Source organism: Nycticebus coucang, chromosome 6, assembly GCF_027406575.1.
Source record: "Nycticebus coucang isolate mNycCou1 chromosome 6, mNycCou1.pri, whole genome shotgun sequence".
NCBI classification, from domain to species: Eukaryota; Metazoa; Chordata; class Mammalia; order Primates; family Lorisidae; genus Nycticebus; species Nycticebus coucang.
Window position 1 is genome coordinate 22,054,795 of NC_069785.1, and position 17,532 is coordinate 22,072,326.

Consider the following 17,532-nt stretch of genomic DNA (forward strand, 5'->3'; position numbering starts at 1 on the left):
CAACAATTCTAATATTTATGCACCCAATTTAAATGCTCCCAGATTCATGAAACAGACCTTACTCAGTCTGAGCAATATGATATCTGATAATATCATAATAATAGGGGACTTTAACACTCCTCTTACAGAGCTGGACAGATCCTCTAAACAGAAATTAAACAAAGATAAAAGAGATTTAAATGAGACCCTAGAAAAACTGTGCTTGATAGACGCATATAGAACACTCCATCCCAAAGATAAAGAATATACATTCTTCTCATCACCCCATGGAACATTCTCCAAAATTGATCATACCCTGGGACACAAAACAAATATCAAAAGAATAAGAAGAATTGAAATTTTACCTTGTATCTTCTTTGATCATAAGGCACTAAAGGTGGAACTCAACTCTAACAAAAATGCTCGACCCCACACAAAGACATGGAAATTAAACAATCTTCTGTTGAATAACAGATGGGTGAAGGAAGAAATAAAACAGGAAATCATTAACTTCCTTGAGCATAACAACAATGAAGACACAAGCTACCACAACCTGTGGGATACTGCAAAAGCAGTTTTGAGAGGAAAATTCATCACTTTAGATGCCTACATTCGAAAAACATAAAGACAGCGCATCAACAATCTCACAAGCCATCTTATGGAATTGGAAAAAGAAGAACAATCTAAGCCTAAACTCAGTAGAAGAAAAGAAATATCCAAAATCAAATCAGAGATCAATGAAATTCAAAACAAAAGAATCATTCAGAAAATTAATGAAACATGGAGTTGGTTTTTTGAAAAAATAAATAAAATAGATAAACCATTGGCCAGACTAACGAGGAATAGAAAAGTAAAATCTCTAGTAACCTCAATCAGAAACGATAAAGGGGAAATAACAACTGATCCCACAGAGATACAAGAGATCATCTCTGAATGCTACCAGAAACTGTATGCCCAGAAATTTGACAATGTGAAGGAAATGGATCAATATTTGGAATCACACCCTCTCCCTAGACTTAGCCAGGAAGAAATAGACCTCCTGAACAGACCAATTTCAAGCACTGAGATCAAAGAAACAATAAAAAAATCTTCCAACCAAAAAATGCCCTGGTCCAGATGGCTTCACACCAGAATTCTATCAAACCTTCAAGGAAAAGCTTATTCCTGTACTGTAGAAATTATTCCAAAAAATTGAGGAAGAAGGAATCCTCCCCAACACATTCTATGAAGCAAACATCACCCTGATACCAAAACCAGGAAAACACACAAACAAAAAGGAGAATTTCAGACCAATCTCACTCATGAATATAGATGCAAAAATTCTCAACAAAATCCTAGCCAATAGATTACAGCTTATCATCAAAAAAGTCATTCATCATGATCAAGTAGGCTTCATCCCAGGGATGCAAGGCTGGTTTAACATATGCAAGTCCATAAACGTTATCCACCATATTAACAGAGGCAAAAATAAAGATCATATGATCCTCCCAATAGATGCAGAAAAAGCATTTGATAAAATCCAGCATCCTTTTCTAATTAGAACTCTGAAGAGTATAGGCATAGGTGGCACATTTCTAAAACTGATTGAAGCTATCTATGACAAACCCACAGCCAATATTTTACTGAATGGAGTAAAACTCAAAGCTTTTCCTCTTAGAACTGGAACAAGACAAGGTTGTCCTCTGTCACCTTTACTATTCAACGTAGTGCTGGAAGTTCTAGCCAATACAATTAGGCAAGACAAGGAAATAAAGGGAATCCAAATGGGAGCAGAGGAGGTCAAACTCTTCCTCTTTGCTGACGACATGATCTTATACTTAGAGAACCCCAAAGACTCAACCACAAGACTCCTAGAAGTCATCAAAAAATACAGTAATGTTTCAGGATATAAAAACAATGTCCACAAGTCAGTAGCCTTTGTATACACCAATAACAGTCAAGATGAGAAGCTAATTAAGGACACAACTCCCTTCACCATAGTTTCAAAGAAAATGAAATACCTAGGAATATACCTAACGAAGGAGGTGAAGGACCTCTATAAAGAAAATTATGAAATCCTCAGAAAGGAAATAGCAGAGGACATTAACAAATGGAAGAACATACCATGCTCATGGACGGGAAGAATCAACATTGTTAAAATGTCTATACTTCCCAAAGCAATCTACCTATCGAATGTCATTCCCATCACAATACCAACATCATACTTTCAAGATTTGGAGAAAATGATTCTGCGTTTTGTATGTAACCTGAAAAAACCGCGTATAGCTAAGGCAGGTCTTAGTAATAAAAATAAAGCTGGGGGAATCAGCATACCAGATTTCAGTCTGTACTATAAAGCCATAGTGGTCAAGACAGCATGGGACTGGCACAAAAACAGAGACATAGACACTTGGAATTGAATTGAAAACCAAGAAATGAAACTAACATCTTACAACCACCTAATCTTCGATAAACCAAACAAGAACATACCTTGGGGAAAAGACTCCCTATTCAATAAATGGTGTTGGGAAAACTGGATGTCTACATGTAAAAGACTGAAACTGGACCCACACCTTTCCCCACTAACAAAAATTGATTCAAGATGGATAAAGGACTTAAATTTAAGGCATGAAACAATAAAAATCCTCAAAGAAAGCATAGGAAAAACACTGGAAGATATTGGCCTGGGGAAAGACTTCATGAAGAAGACTGCCATGGCAATTGCAACAACAACAAAAATAAACAAATGGGACTTCATTAAACTGAAAAGCTTCTGTACAGCTAAGGAGACAACAACCAAAGCAAAGAGACAACCTACACAATGGGAAAGTATATTTGCCTATTTTCAGACAAATGCTTGATAACTAGGATCTATAGAGAACTCAAATTAATCCACATGAAAAAAGCCAACAATCCCATATATCAATGGGCAAGAGACATGAATAGAACCTTCTCCAAAGATGACAGACGAATGGCTAAAAAACACATGAAAAAAAGTTCATCATCTCTTTATATTAGAGAAATGCAAATCAAAACAACCCTGAGATATCATCTAACCCCAGTGAGAATGGCCCAGATCACAAAATCTCAAAACTACAGATGCTGGCGTGGATATGGAGAGAAGGGAACACTTTTACACTGCTGGTGGGACTGCAAACTAGTACAATCTTTCTGAAAAGAAGTATGGAGAAACCTCAAAGCACTCAAGCTAGACCTCCCATTTGATCCTGCAATCCCATTACTAGGCATCTACCCAGAAGGAAAAAAATCCTTTTATCATAAGGACTCTTGTACTAGACTGTTTATTGCAGCTCAATTTACAATCGCCAAAATGTGGAAACAGCCTAAATGCCCACCAACCCAGGAATGGATTAAAAAGCTGTGGTATATGTATACCATGGAATACTATTCAGCTATTAAAAAAAATGGAGACGGAGGCGGAGCAAGATGGCAGCCGAGTAACAGCTTCCTTGCATCTGGACACCGTGAGTCTGGGGAGATAGGACTCCAGGCATCTCTGGCTGGTGGGAACTGCCTATCATCACTCCTATGAAGATACAGGGAGTCAGCGAGAGACTTCTGGACCCCAAGAGGAGGACTAAAACAGTGGAAAACTGGCAAGTGGTCGCGTGTGTTCAATCCGTCTAAACCCGCCCACAATTGTAAGTTCAGTAGCAGCGAGACTGCAAACCAGAAAGGCCTTACCTGTGAACTGTTTTGATGTCCTTGGACTTGGCACTGAGTTGAACTGCCTTGGGGAAGGCCTGAGCGGGAGTGCGGAGAACTTTGGCTGTTGTCTAGGGCCCCAGTCTGAGCCGCTGAGCCAGACAGAGCTAATAGTGTTTGGCGGTGGGACACACGGATCCATTGTCAGTGATCTGCCCCGGCAAGCTCCGCCCTCAGGGTCGCAGAGCTAGAAACGGGTGGGAGCTGGTAACCCAGCAACCAAGTAGCCTAAGGGTGGGGTTTGAGCCGCCTTGCAGCCCTAACCCTTAGGGGCAGAGTGAGACCGGTTTTGGCACACTGGGTAAGTGGATAGCCACTTCAGCAGCGATTCCAGCGAGAAAGCTGGGAAAGCTTCTGCTCAGCAAGTTTACAAGTTCAAAGTGCCTTTTAAGTAGGCTGAAGAGAGATTTAGGGTGTCTACCTGCTGGGGTTTGAGAAATCAGCAGACTCCAGTCGTATCAGAACTGTGACTAACATCTCATACCCCAGAAGACCACGTGTTGCCCAGAAAATATTCAATAACATATACAAACTGCTTTGTTTTTGGTTGTGTATTTTTTTCTTCTTTTGTTTGGTTGGTTTTTTTGTTTGTTTATTTTGATGTTGCTGATGTTCTTTTGTTTATTTAATTTCAATCTTTTCCACACAGATCCCTTTTTCTTTCTCAATTTTCCTAGTTTAATTATAATTTCCCATTGCTGCCTTTTTTAATAACTTCAACTTCATTTTTGCTAGTGTTTCTACCGATATAATTTGGTTTTTCACCCAATTTTATCCCCGTAAAGTTTTCTGTTTGCTTCTTTTGGTTTGATTTATAGCATTTTTGTCTTTCCTCTCTACTTGGTGGAGGTGGGGTACTGAGTCTGATCAGGTTAGCAAAGAGCTGCTGACCTCAAGGGAACCACACAACTGGGCACCCTCAGAAGGTGGGGTTTTTTAAGGTTGTGTCAAAGTACCCTACTGTACACCTATATTGCCCTGTCTCCCTCTTTCTGTGCCTCTCTTCTTTTTGTCAATATTCCTTATACCCACTCCCTCTCCTTTCTCTATCTTTCTTTTTTTCTTATCACTCGGTCCTCCTTTCTATCATCCCCTTTTTTTTGCTCTTCAACCTCTCACCCTTCTGGTCCTGTAACCCTTAGTCCACAGGCACAAGAACTTAAAGAGCAAGAGGAAGTGAAAGGAAAATTAGGGCAAGGAAACAGATAAAAGAAATCACTCATGAGGAAGAATCAGCAGAAAACTCCAGGCAACATGAAGAACCAGTCTAGAACAACCCCACCAAGGGACCATGAGGTAGCTACTGCAGATGATTCCACCAGTATAGAAATGTTAGGAATGACAGAAAGGGAATTTAGAATACACATGTTGAAAACAATGAAAGAAATGATGGAAACAATGAAGGAAATTGCTAATAAAGTGGAAAATAACCAAAAGGAAATCCAAAAACAGAATCAAATAAGAGATGAACGATATGAAGAATATAAAAAGGATATAGCAGACCTGAAGGAACTGAAACAGTCAATTAGGGACTTTAAAGATACAATGGAAAGTATCAGCAACAGGTTAGACCATGCAGAAGAAAGAATTTCAGAGGTAGAAGACAAAGTTCTTGAGATAATTCAGACAGTAAAAGAGGCAGAAAAGAAGAGAGAGAAAGCAGAACGTTCACTGTCAGAATTATGGGACTTTATGAAGCGTTCCAACATACAAGTTATAGGAATTCCAGAAGGGGAAGAAGAATGCCCCAGAGGAATGGAAGCCATACTAGAGAATATTATAAAAGAAAATTTCCCAAACATCACCAAAGATTCTGACACACTGCTTTTAGAGGGATATCGGACCCCGGGTTGCCTCAACTCTAACCGAGCTTCTCCAAGACACATTGTGATGAACCTGTCCAAAGTCAAGACAAAAGAAAAGATTCTGCAAGCTGCCAGGAGTAAGCGCCAGTTGACCTACAGGGGCAAATCCATCAGAGTGACCGCAGACTTCTCTAATGAAACTTTCCAAGCAAGAAGACAATGGTCATCTACCTTTAATCTACTTAAACAGAACAATTTTCAGCCCAGAATTCTGTACCCTGCTAAGCTAAGCTTCAAAATTGACAGAGAAATCAAATCATTTACGGATATACAAACATTGAGGAAATTCGCCACAACAAGACCAGCTCTACAGGAAATACTTCAACCTGTTCTGCACACTGACCACCACAATGGATCAGCAGCAAAGTAAGAACTCAGAAATCAAAGGACAGAACCTAACCTCCACACTGATGCAAAAGATAAAACTAAGCAATGGACTCTCACCAAATAAAACGAATAGAATACTACCACAGCTATCAATTATCTCAATAAATGTTAATGGCTTGAATTCCCCACTGAAGAGACATAGATTGGCTGACTGGATTAAAAAACACAAGCCATCCATTTGCTGTCTGCAAGAAACACACCTGGCTTCAAAAGACAAATTAAAGCTCCGAGTCAAGGGTTGGAAGACAATTTTTCAGGCAAATGGAATTCAGCAGAAAACAGGAGTTGCAATCTTATTTTCAGATACATGTGGATTTAAAGCAACTAAAGTCAAAAAAGACGAAGATGGTCACTTTATATTGATCAAGGGAAAACTACAACAAGAAGACATTTCCATTCTAAATATTTATGCACCCAATTTAAATGCTCCCAGATTCTTGAAGCAGACCTTACTCAGTCTGAGCAATATGATATCTGATAGTACCATCATAACAGGGGACTTTAACACACCTCTTACAGAGCTGGACAGATCCTCTAAGCAGAAATTAAACAAAGATGTAAGAGATTTAAATGAGACCCTAGAACAACTATGCTTGATAGACACATATAGAACACTACACCCCAAAGATAAAGAATATACATTCTTCTCATCACCCCATGGAACATTCTCCAAAATTGATCATATCCTGGGACACAAAACAAATATCAACAGAATCAAAAGAATTGAAATTTTACCTTGTATCTTTTCAGACCATAAGGCACTAAAGGTGGAACTCAACTCTAACAAAAATGCTCAAGCCCACCCAAGGGCTTGGAAATTAAACAATCTTCTGTTGAATAACAGATGGGTGAAGGAAGAAATAAAACAGGAAATCATTAACTTCCTTGAGCATAACAACAATGAAGACACAAGCTACCAAAACCTGTGGGATACTGCAAAAGCAGTTTTGAGAGGAAAATTCATCGCTTCAGATGCCTACATTCGAAAAACAGAAAGAGAGCACATCAACAATCTCACAAGAGATCTTATGGAATTGGAAAAAGAAGAACAATCTAAGCCTAAACTCAGTAGAAAAAAAGAAATCTCCAAAATCAAATCAGAGATCAATGAAATTGAAAACAAAAGAATCATTCAGAAAATTAATGAAACAAGGAGTTGGTTTTTTGAAAAAATAAATAAAATAGATAAACCATTGGCCAGACTAACTAGAAATAGAAAAGTAAAATCTCTAATAACCTCAATCAGAAACGATAAAGGGGAAATAACAACTGATCCCACAGAGATACAAGAGATCATCTCTGAATACTACCAGAAACTCTATGCCCAGAAATTTGACAATGTGAAGGAAATGGATCAATATTTGGAATCACACCCTCTCCCTAGACTTAGCCAGGATGAAATAGACCTCCTGAACAGACCAATTTCAAGCACTGAGATCAAAGAAGCAATAAAAAAAGCTTCCAACCAAAAAATGTCCTGGTCCAGATGGCTTCACTCCAGAATTCTATCAAACCTTCAAGGAAGAGCTTATTCCTGTACTGTAGAAATTATTCCAAAAAACTGAGGAAGAAGGAATCTTCCCCAACACATTCTATGAAGCAAACATCACCCTGATACCAAAACCAGGAAAACACACAAACAAAAAGGAGAATTTCAGACCAATCTCACTCATGAACATAGACGCAAAAATTCTCAACAAAATCCTAGCCAATAGATTACAGCTTATCATCAAAAAAGTCATTCATCATGATCAAGTAGGCTTCATCCCAGGGATGCAAGGCTGGTTTAACATACGCAAGTCCATAAACGTTATCCACCATATTAACAGAGGCAAAAATAAAGATCACATGATCCTCTCAATAGATGCAGAAAAAGCATTTGATAAAATCCAGCATCCTTTTCTAATTAGAACTCTGAAGAGTATAGGCATAGGTGGCACATTTCTAAAACTGATTGAAGCTATCTATGACAAACCCACAGCCAATATTTTACTGAATGGAGTAAAACTGAAAGCTTTTCCTCTTAGAACTGGAACCAGACAAGGTTGTCCTCTGTCACCTTTACTATTTAACATAGTGCTGGAAGTTCTAGCCAATACAATTAGGCAAGACAAGGAAATACAGGGAATCCAAATGGGAGCAGAGGAGGTCAAACTCTCCCTCTTTGCTGACAACATGATCTTATACTTAGAGAACCCCAAAGACTCAACCAGAAGACTCCTAGAAGTCATCAAAAAATACAGCAATGTTTCAGGATATAAAATCAATGTCCACAAGTCAGTAGCCTTTGTATACACCAATAACAGTCAAGATGAGAAGCTAATTAAGGACACAATTCCCTTCACCATAGTTTCAAAGAAAATGAAATACCTAGGAATATACCTAACGAAGGAAGTGAAGGACCTCTATAAAGAAAACTATGAAATCCTCAGAAAGGAAATAGCAGAGGATATTAACAAATGGAAGAACATACCATGCTCATGGATGGGAAGAATCAACATTGTTAAAATGTCTATACTTCCCAAAGCTATCTACCTATTCAATGCCATTCCTATCAAAGTACCTACATCGTACTTTCAAGATTTGGAAAAAATGATTCTGCGTTTTGTATGGAACCGGAAAAAACCCCGTATAGCTAAGGCAGTTCTTAGTAACAAAAATAAAGCTGGGGGCATCAGCATACCAGATTTTAGTCTGTACTACAAAGCCATAGTGGTCAAGACAGCATGGTACTGGCACAAAAACAGAGACATAGACACTTGGAATCAAATTGAACACCAATAAATGAAACTAACATGTTACAACCACCTAATCTTTCATAAACCAAACAAGAACTTACCTTGGGGGAAAGACTCCCTATTTAATAAATGGTGTTGGGAGAACTGGATGTCTACATGTAAAAGACTGAAACGGGACCCACACCTTTCCCCACTCACAAAAATTGATTCAAGATGGATAAAGGACTTAAATTTAAGGCATGAAACAATAAAAATCCTCCAAGAAAGCATAGGAAAAACACTGGAAGATATTGGCCTGGGGGAAGACTTCATGAAGAAGACTGCCATGGCAATTGCAACAACAACAAAAATAAACAAATGGGACTTCATTAAACTGAAAAGCTTCTGTACAGCTAAGGAGACAACAACCAAAGCAAAGAGACAACCTACACAATGGGAAAGGATATTTGCATATTTTCAATCAGACAAAAGCTTGATAACCAGGATTTATAGAGAACTCAAATTAATCCACATGAAAAATCCAACAATCCCTTATATCAATGGGCAAGAGACATGAATAGAACTTTCTCTAAAGACGACAGATGAATGGCTAACAAACACATGAAAAAATGTTCATCATCTCTATATATTAGAGAAATGCAAATCAAAACAACCCTGAGATATCATCTAACTCCAGTGAGAATGGCCCACATCACAAAATCTCAAAACTGCAGATGCTGGCGTGGATGTGGAGAGAAGGGAACACTTTTACACTGCTGGTGGGACTGCAAACTAGTACAACCTTTCTGGAAGGAAGTATGGAGAAACCTCAAAGCACTCAACCTAGACCTCCCATTCGATCCTGCAATCCCATTACTGGGCATCTACCCAGAAGGAAAAAAATCCTTTTATCATAAGGACACTTGTACTAGACTGTTTATTGCAGCCCAATTTACCATTGCCAAAATGTGGAAACAGCCTAAATGCCCACCAACCCAAGAATGGATTAACAAGCTGTGGTATATGTATACCATGGAATTCTATTCAGCTATTAAAAAAAATGGAGACTTTACATCCTTCATATTAACCTGGATGGAAGTGGAAGACATTATTCTTAATAAAGCATCACAAGAATGGAGAAGCATGAATCCTATGTACTCAATTTTGATATGAGGACAATTAATGACAATTAAGGTTATGGGGGGGAGGAAAAGCAGAAAGAGGGACGGAGGGAGGAGGGTGGGGCCTTGGTGTGTGTCACACTTTATGTGGGCAAGACATGATTGCAAGAGGGACTTTACCTAACAATTGCAATCAGTGTAACCTGGCGTATTGTACCCTCAATGAATCCCCAACAATAAAAAAAAGCCCCCCCCAAAAAAAATATCTTATAAGCTAGCAGGCCTTCGATATTTTAATCTACACACAATTAGTCTATACAGTTATGTCTGGAACTATTAAAAACTTCTCAGGAAACACGGAAAAAAAAAAAAAGAGAGACAACCTCGTACAGTTATATACCAAACAAACTACATGTGCAAACACATTTTATGAGACCAGCATTGTCTCCATACCAAACACATAGATATAAAAATCTTCAACAAAATACTGACAAACCAAACTCAACAATACACTAACAAGATTAAAAGCATCATACACTATGATCAAATAGAATTTATCTCAGGCATTCAAGGATGGCTCAATGTACACAAATCAGTAAATGTTACAGACTACATTAGCAGAATAAAGGATAACAATCATATGATAATCTCAATAGATAGATATGGAAAAAGCATTTAACAAAATCCATCATCTTTTCATGTTAAAAACTTTCAACAAATGAGGTCTGGGAGGAATGCACTTCAATATAGCAATAACTAACATAACACACAGCTTCGTAAGGTCCGGAACAAGAATACCTATCCTTATCACTTCTATTCGGTATAGTGCTAGAAGTCTGATCCAGAGAAAATTAGGCAAGGAAGATAAATAAAACACATCTGAACCAAAATGGAAAAGTTAAATTTTCTCTCCTTGTAGATGGCATGATTATATAATATGTATAGAAAATAGTAAAGATACCACCGAAAACTTGTTAGAAATAATAAACAAATTCTTTAAAGTTTCAAGAAACAAAAATAAACAAAATTCAGTAGCATTTTTATACACTAGCAATGAACTATCCAGAAATAAAATCAAGAAAATAATCCCATGTACAATAGCATAAAAAGAATATGTAGAAATAAGTTTAACCAATGAGGTTAATGTTCTGTATAAGGAAAGCTATAAAACATTGATAAAAGAAATTGAAGAGGATACAAATAAATGGGAAAAATATCTGTGTTCTTGTGTTGAGTAAGTTAATATTGTTAATATAGCCATATTATACAGAGTGAGCTACAGGCTCAATACAATCCCTATCAAAATTCCAATTACATGTTTCACAGAAACAGAAAAAATAATTCTAAAATTTACATAGAACCACAAAAGATTCCATATAGGCAAACCAATCTTAAGCAAAAAAGAACAAAGCTGGAGGCATTACTATCTTATTTCAAAATATACTACCAAGCATATAATCAAAACAGCACAAGACTATGAGAATAAATAAACAAACAGTCACAGAGGCCATGAGAAGAAAAAATTACTAAAAAACAGCATGATATTAGCATTAAAAACACACATACAATCCAATGGAACAGAACAGAGTCCAAAAATAAACCCACGCTTTCACAGTCAATTTATTTTTGACAAGGGTGGCAAAGGACAGTCTTCAAAAAATGATGCTGGGAGAACTGGATATCCACATGCAGAACAATGAAATTGGACAATTATCTCACATTATACAGAACCCAACTCAAAATAGATTATAAAGATTTAGATGTAAGACACAAAACTGCAAAATTACTAGATGGAAACATGGGGGAAAGTTTCTTGACATTGGTCTAGGCAATGCTTTCTCAGATATGACCCCAAAAGCACAGGAAACAGAAAGGAAATAGACAAACAGAATTACATCAAAGTAAATAGAAATAAGCCAGGCACAGGCTTTTTAGTTTATTTATATTAAGTGAAATAAGCCAGGCACAGATTGTGTCCTTTATGTGGCAAAGGAAATAATCAACAGAATAAAGAGAAAACTTATGAATGGAAGAAAATATTTGGAAACCATACATCTGATAAGAGGTCAAAATCCAAAATATACAAGGAACTCAACTTGATGGCAAAAGAACAAATTACCCGATGGGCGGAGACAAGATGGCTGACTGAAGCCAGCTTTCCACAGAGGCTCCCGTCCAGAAGGAGAGTTAAAGGACAGAAATTTAGCAAGTAACCTGGTAGATTAGAGCTGCACCAAGAGAGAAGGTTGAAGAATACACATCAACCCCACTGAGGCAAGCTGCGACCCCAAGGATACAAACAAAAGGCACAAAATCCATCACCAAGTGGACGGGAGTCCCCTCCCCCATGAGAATGGCTCGGAGTGCCCCACAAACAAATGAGCAGAGTTCAAAGGTCCTCCCACTACACTCCACGGGAGAGACCCTCTAAAAACTGGACCTACCTCCCCTACTAGGGTGCCACAGTGTTCTCCTGCCAGGCATAAAATTGTATAAAACTGTACATATTGTCTACCTGCAACTCTGAGCTCCCAGCACTCCCCTCCACTCTCACTCTGAGTTCTGGAGGCCTGTCCCCCAGGAGTCCAGATTCTTGGGTGATTTCTTGAGGGGTGTGGACAGAGCCTAAACTGCAGCTGGTCAGTGCTGACTCTACCACACGGGAGTGAAGACAGGACCATCAGCTGAGAGGGAACCACATCAGAGCGGTGTTGCCCCAAGGTGCAGAGCAGCAGCTGTCTTTTGGCACCAATAGGGCAAACTCCTGGATGTTCCAAAGTCACACCCCATGTCTTCCTGGGCAACCAGAGGAGGCCAGGCATCTTCTCAGGTGGCAACCACTGCAGAACAGATCTGGGATGGAAACGCAGGCCCCATGAGTAAAGGGTTTGCCTGAGGTGGTACCAGCCTGGGTGGAGCGTGGGGACTAGAAACAGACGCACAGAGCTGGGAAGTTCCCAGGGCGGGGGGCTGAACCAGAGGACCACTTTACTGAGCCTAAGACACACCCGGCCCTCAGGGGATCATCAGCCCATAGACAAAGGAAGACAGGAGGCTAGAACTGACAGGTAACCAAATACAAACCTGCAAGAGCAAAGACAGGGCCTGAGGCGCAGGCTCTGGAAACTCAAAACAGCTTCTCTTCTGCAGCGGAATTTAGCAGGGACAGAAACAAATTCCCGCAAAATTGTTCTGTTCCGTTCTGTCAGTAACATCAATCAGGGGCAGGGCTGGAAAGGAATGAACATCCCCCAGCCTCCATCAAGCGCCTGAGGTTGTCAGGCCTCACCTCCCCCTGCTAGATTGAAATTGAAAACAAAAGAATTATACAACAGATCAATAAATCAAAAAGTTGGTTTTTTGAAAAGGTCAATAAAATAGATAAACCTTTGGCTAACCTAACCAGGAGGAAAAGAATAAAATCTCTAATTTCATCAATCAGAAATGACAAAGATGAAATAACAACAGACTCCTTAGAAATTCAAAAAATCCTTAATGAATATTATAAAAAACTTTATTCTCAGAAATATGAAAATATCAAGGAAATTGACTAATACTTGGAAGCACGTCACCTTCCAAGACTTAGCCAGAATCAAGTGGAAATGTTGAACAGGCCCATATCAAGTTCTGAAATAGCATCAACCATACAAAATCTCCCTAAAAAGAAAAGCCCGGTACCAGATGGCTTCATGTCAGAATTCTACCAAACCTTTAGAGAGGAATTAGTACCTATACTACTCAACCTGTTCCAAAATGTAGAAAAAGAAGGAAGACAACCCAACACGTTCTATGAAGCAAACATCACCCTGATCCCCAAACCAGGAAAAGACCCAACAAGAAAAGAAAATTATAAACCATTATCACTAATGAATATAGATGCAAAAATATTCAACAAGATCCTAACAAACAGAATCCAGCAACACATCAAACAAATTATACATCATGACCAAGTTGGTTTTATACCAGGGTCCCAAGGCTGGTTCAATATACGTAAATCTATAAATATAATTCATCACATAAACAAATTAAAAAACAAAGACCATATGATTCTCTCAATCGATGCAGAAAAAGCTTTTGATAATATCCAGCATCCCTTCATGATCAGAACACTTAAGAAAATTGGCATAGAAGGGACATTTCTTAAACTGATAGAGGCCATCTACAGCAAACCCACAGCCAATATCATATTGAATGGAGTTAAATTGAAATCATTCCCACTCAGATCAGGAACCAGATAAGGGTGCCCATTGTCTCCAGTGTTCTTTAACATTGTAATGGAAGTTTTAGCCACCAAATTAGGGAAGAAAAGGTGATCAAGGGTATCCACATAGGGTCAGAAGAGATCAAAATTTTGCTCTTCGCAGATGATATGATTGTACATCTGGAAAACACCAGGGATTCTACTACAAAACTCTTAGAAGTGATCAAGGAATACAGCAGCATCTCAGGTTACAAAATCAACATTCATGAATCGGTAGCCTTCATATATATCAAAAATAGTCAAGCTGAAAAAACAGTTAAGGACTCTATTCCATTCACAGTAGTGCCAAAGAAGATGAAATACTTGGGAGTTTATCTAACAAAGGACGTGAAAGATCTCTATAAAGAGAACTATGAAACTCTAAGAAAAGAAATAGCTGAAAATGTTAACTAATAGAAAAACATACCATGCTCACGGCTGAGAAGAATCAACATCATTAAAATGTCCATACTACCCAAAGCAATATACAATTTTAATGCAATCCCTTTAAAGATCTTGAAAAAACAATACTTCATTTTATATGGAATCAGAAAAAACCTCGAATAGCCAAGACATTACTCAGAAACAAAAACAAAGCAGGAGGAATCACGCTACCAGACCTCAGATTATACTATAAATTGATAATGATCAAAACAGCATGGTACTGGCACAAAAACAGAGAAGTAGATGTCTGGAACAGAATAGAATACAAACAGATGAATCCAACTACTTACTGTTATTTGATCTTTGACAAGCCAATTCAAAACATTCAGTGGGGAAAAGATTCCCTATTTAACAAATGGTGCTGGGTGAACTGGCTGGCAACCTGTAGAAGACTGAAACTGGACCCACACCTTTCACCATTAACTAAGATAGACTCTCACTGGATTAAAGATTTAAACTTAAGACATGAAACTATAAAAATTCTAGAAAAGAGTGCAGGGAAAACTCTTGAAGAAATCGGTCTGGGCGAGAATTTTATGAGGAGGACCCCATGGGCAATTGAAGCAGCTTAAAAATACACTCCTGGCACCTGATCAAACTAAAAAGCTTCTGCAAAGCCAAGAACATAGTAAGTAAAGCAAGCAAACGGCCCTCAGAATGGGAGAAGATATTTGCAGGTTATGTCTCTGACAAAGGTTTAATAACCAGAATCCACAGAGAACTCAAACGTATAAGCAAGAAAAGAACAAGTGATCCCATCGCAGGCTGGGCAAAGGACTTGAAGAGAAACTTCTCTGAAGAAGACAGGCGCACGGCCTACAGACATATGAAAAAATGCTCATCATCTTTGATCATCAGAGAAATGCAAATCAAAACTACTTTGAGATATCATCTAACTCCAGTAAAATTAGCCCATATCACAAAAGAAAGATGGAGACTTTACCTCTTTCATGTTTACATGGATAGAGCTGGAACATATTCTTCTTAGTAAAGTATCTCAAGAATGGAAGAAAAAGTATCCAATGTATTCAGCCCTACTACGAAACTAATGTATGGCTTAACATGAATGCTATAACCAAGTTATAACCTAAGAATAGGGGGAAGGGGGAAAGAGAGGGGAGAGAGGGAGGAGGCGGGCGGAGGGAGGGTGATTGGTGGGATTACACCTGTGGTGCATCTTACAAGGGTATATGTGAAACTTAGTAAATGTAGAATATAAATGTCTTAACACAATAACTAAGAAAATAACCAGTATGATGAAAATGTGTCAAATGGTCTATAAAACCAGTCTATGGTGCCCCATGATCACATTAAAGTACACAGCTATGATTTAATAATAATAAAAAAAAAATCTTTCAAAAAAAAAAATGAAGGAGGTGGAGCAAGATGGCAGCCGAGTAACAGCTTCCTTGCATCTGGGCACCGTGAGTCTGGGGATATAGGACTCCAGGCATCTCTGGCTGGTGGGAACTGCCTATCATCACTCCTATGAAGATACAGGGAGTCAGCGAGAGACTTCTGGACCCCAAGAGGAGGACTAAAACAGTGGAAAACTGGCAAGTGGTCGCGTGTGTTCAATCCGTCTAAACTTGCCCGCAACTGTAAGTTCAGTAGCAGCGAGACTGCAAACCAGAAAGGCCTTACCTGTGAACTGTTTTGGTGTCTTTGGACTTGGCACTCAGCTGAACTGCCTTGGGGAGAGCCTAAGTGGGAGTGCGGAGAACTTTGGCCTTTGTCTAGGGCCCCAGTCTGAGCCGCTGAGCCAGATGGAGCTAATAGTGTTTGGCTCTGGGTCACAGGCAGACATTGTGAGCGATCTGCCCCGGCAAGCTCCGCCCTCAGGGTTGCAGAGCTGGAATTGGGTGGGAGCTGGTAACCCAGTGACCAAGTAGCCTAAGGGCAGGGTCTGACTCGCCTTGTAGCCCTAACCCTCGGGGACAGAGGGAGACCAGTTTTGACACACAGGGTAAGTACATAGCCACTTCAGCAGTGATTCCAGCGACAAGCACTTCCCTGAGAAAGCTTCTGCTCAGTAAGTGAACAAGTTCAAAGTGCCTTTTAAGTGGGCTGAAGAGAGATTTAGGGTGTCTACCTGCTGGGGTTTGAGAAACTAGCAGCCTCCAGTCGTATCAGAACTGTGATTAACATCTCATACCCCAGAAGACCACGTGTTGCCCAGACAATATTCAACAACATATAAATACTGCTTTGTTTTTGGTTGTGGTTTTTTTTTTGGTTTGGTTGTTTTTTTTTGTTTATTTTGATGTTGTGGATTGTTGTTTTGTTTTTTAAGTTCAACCTTTTCCATACAGATCCTTTTTCTTTCTCAATTTTTCTAGTTTAATTATAATTTCCCATTGCTGCCTATTTCAATAATTAGAACTTCATTTTTGTTAGTGTTTCTACCGCTATTATTTGGTTTTTCCAGCCAGTTTTATCCCGTAAAGTTTTCTGTTTGCTTGTTTTGGTTTGATTTATAGCATTTTTGTCTTTCCTCTCTACTTGGTGGAGGTGGGGTACTGTGTCTGATCAGGTTAGCAAAGAGCTGCTGACCTCAAGGGAACCACCCAACTGGGCACCCCCAGAAGGTGTTTTTTTTTTTTAAGGTTGTATCAAAGTACCCTACTGTACACCTATATTGCTCTGTCTCCCTCTTTCTGTGCCTCTCTTCTTTTTGTCAATATTCCTTTTACCCACCCCCTCTCTTTTCTCTATTTTTCTTTTTTTTTCCTTATCACTCGGTCCTCCTTTCTTTCATCCCTTTTTTGCTCTTCAACCTTCTCACCCTTCTGGTCCTGTAACCCTTAGTCCACAGGCACAAGAACTTAAAGAGCAAGAGGAAGTGAAAGGAAAATTAGGGCAAGGAAACAGATAAAAGAAATCACCCATGAGGAAGAATCAGCAGAAAACTCCAGGCAACATGAAGAACCAGTCCAGAACAACCCCGCCAAGGGACCATGAGGTAGCTACTGCAGAGGATTCCACCTATACAGAAATGTTAGGAATGACAGAAAGGGAATTTAGAATACACACGTTGAAAACAATGAAAGAAATGATGGAAACAATGAAGGAAA

The 17,532-nt window shown here is 39.0% G+C and overlaps 1 protein-coding gene across 4 annotated transcripts in view; it reads right to left on the bottom strand.

Annotated features, from left to right (window-relative positions):
• The window catches only part of AKAP6 (A-kinase anchoring protein 6), a 603,334-nt gene that overhangs the window by 78,646 nt on the left and 507,156 nt on the right, over positions 1-17,532 (bottom strand). The window lies entirely within an intron of this gene.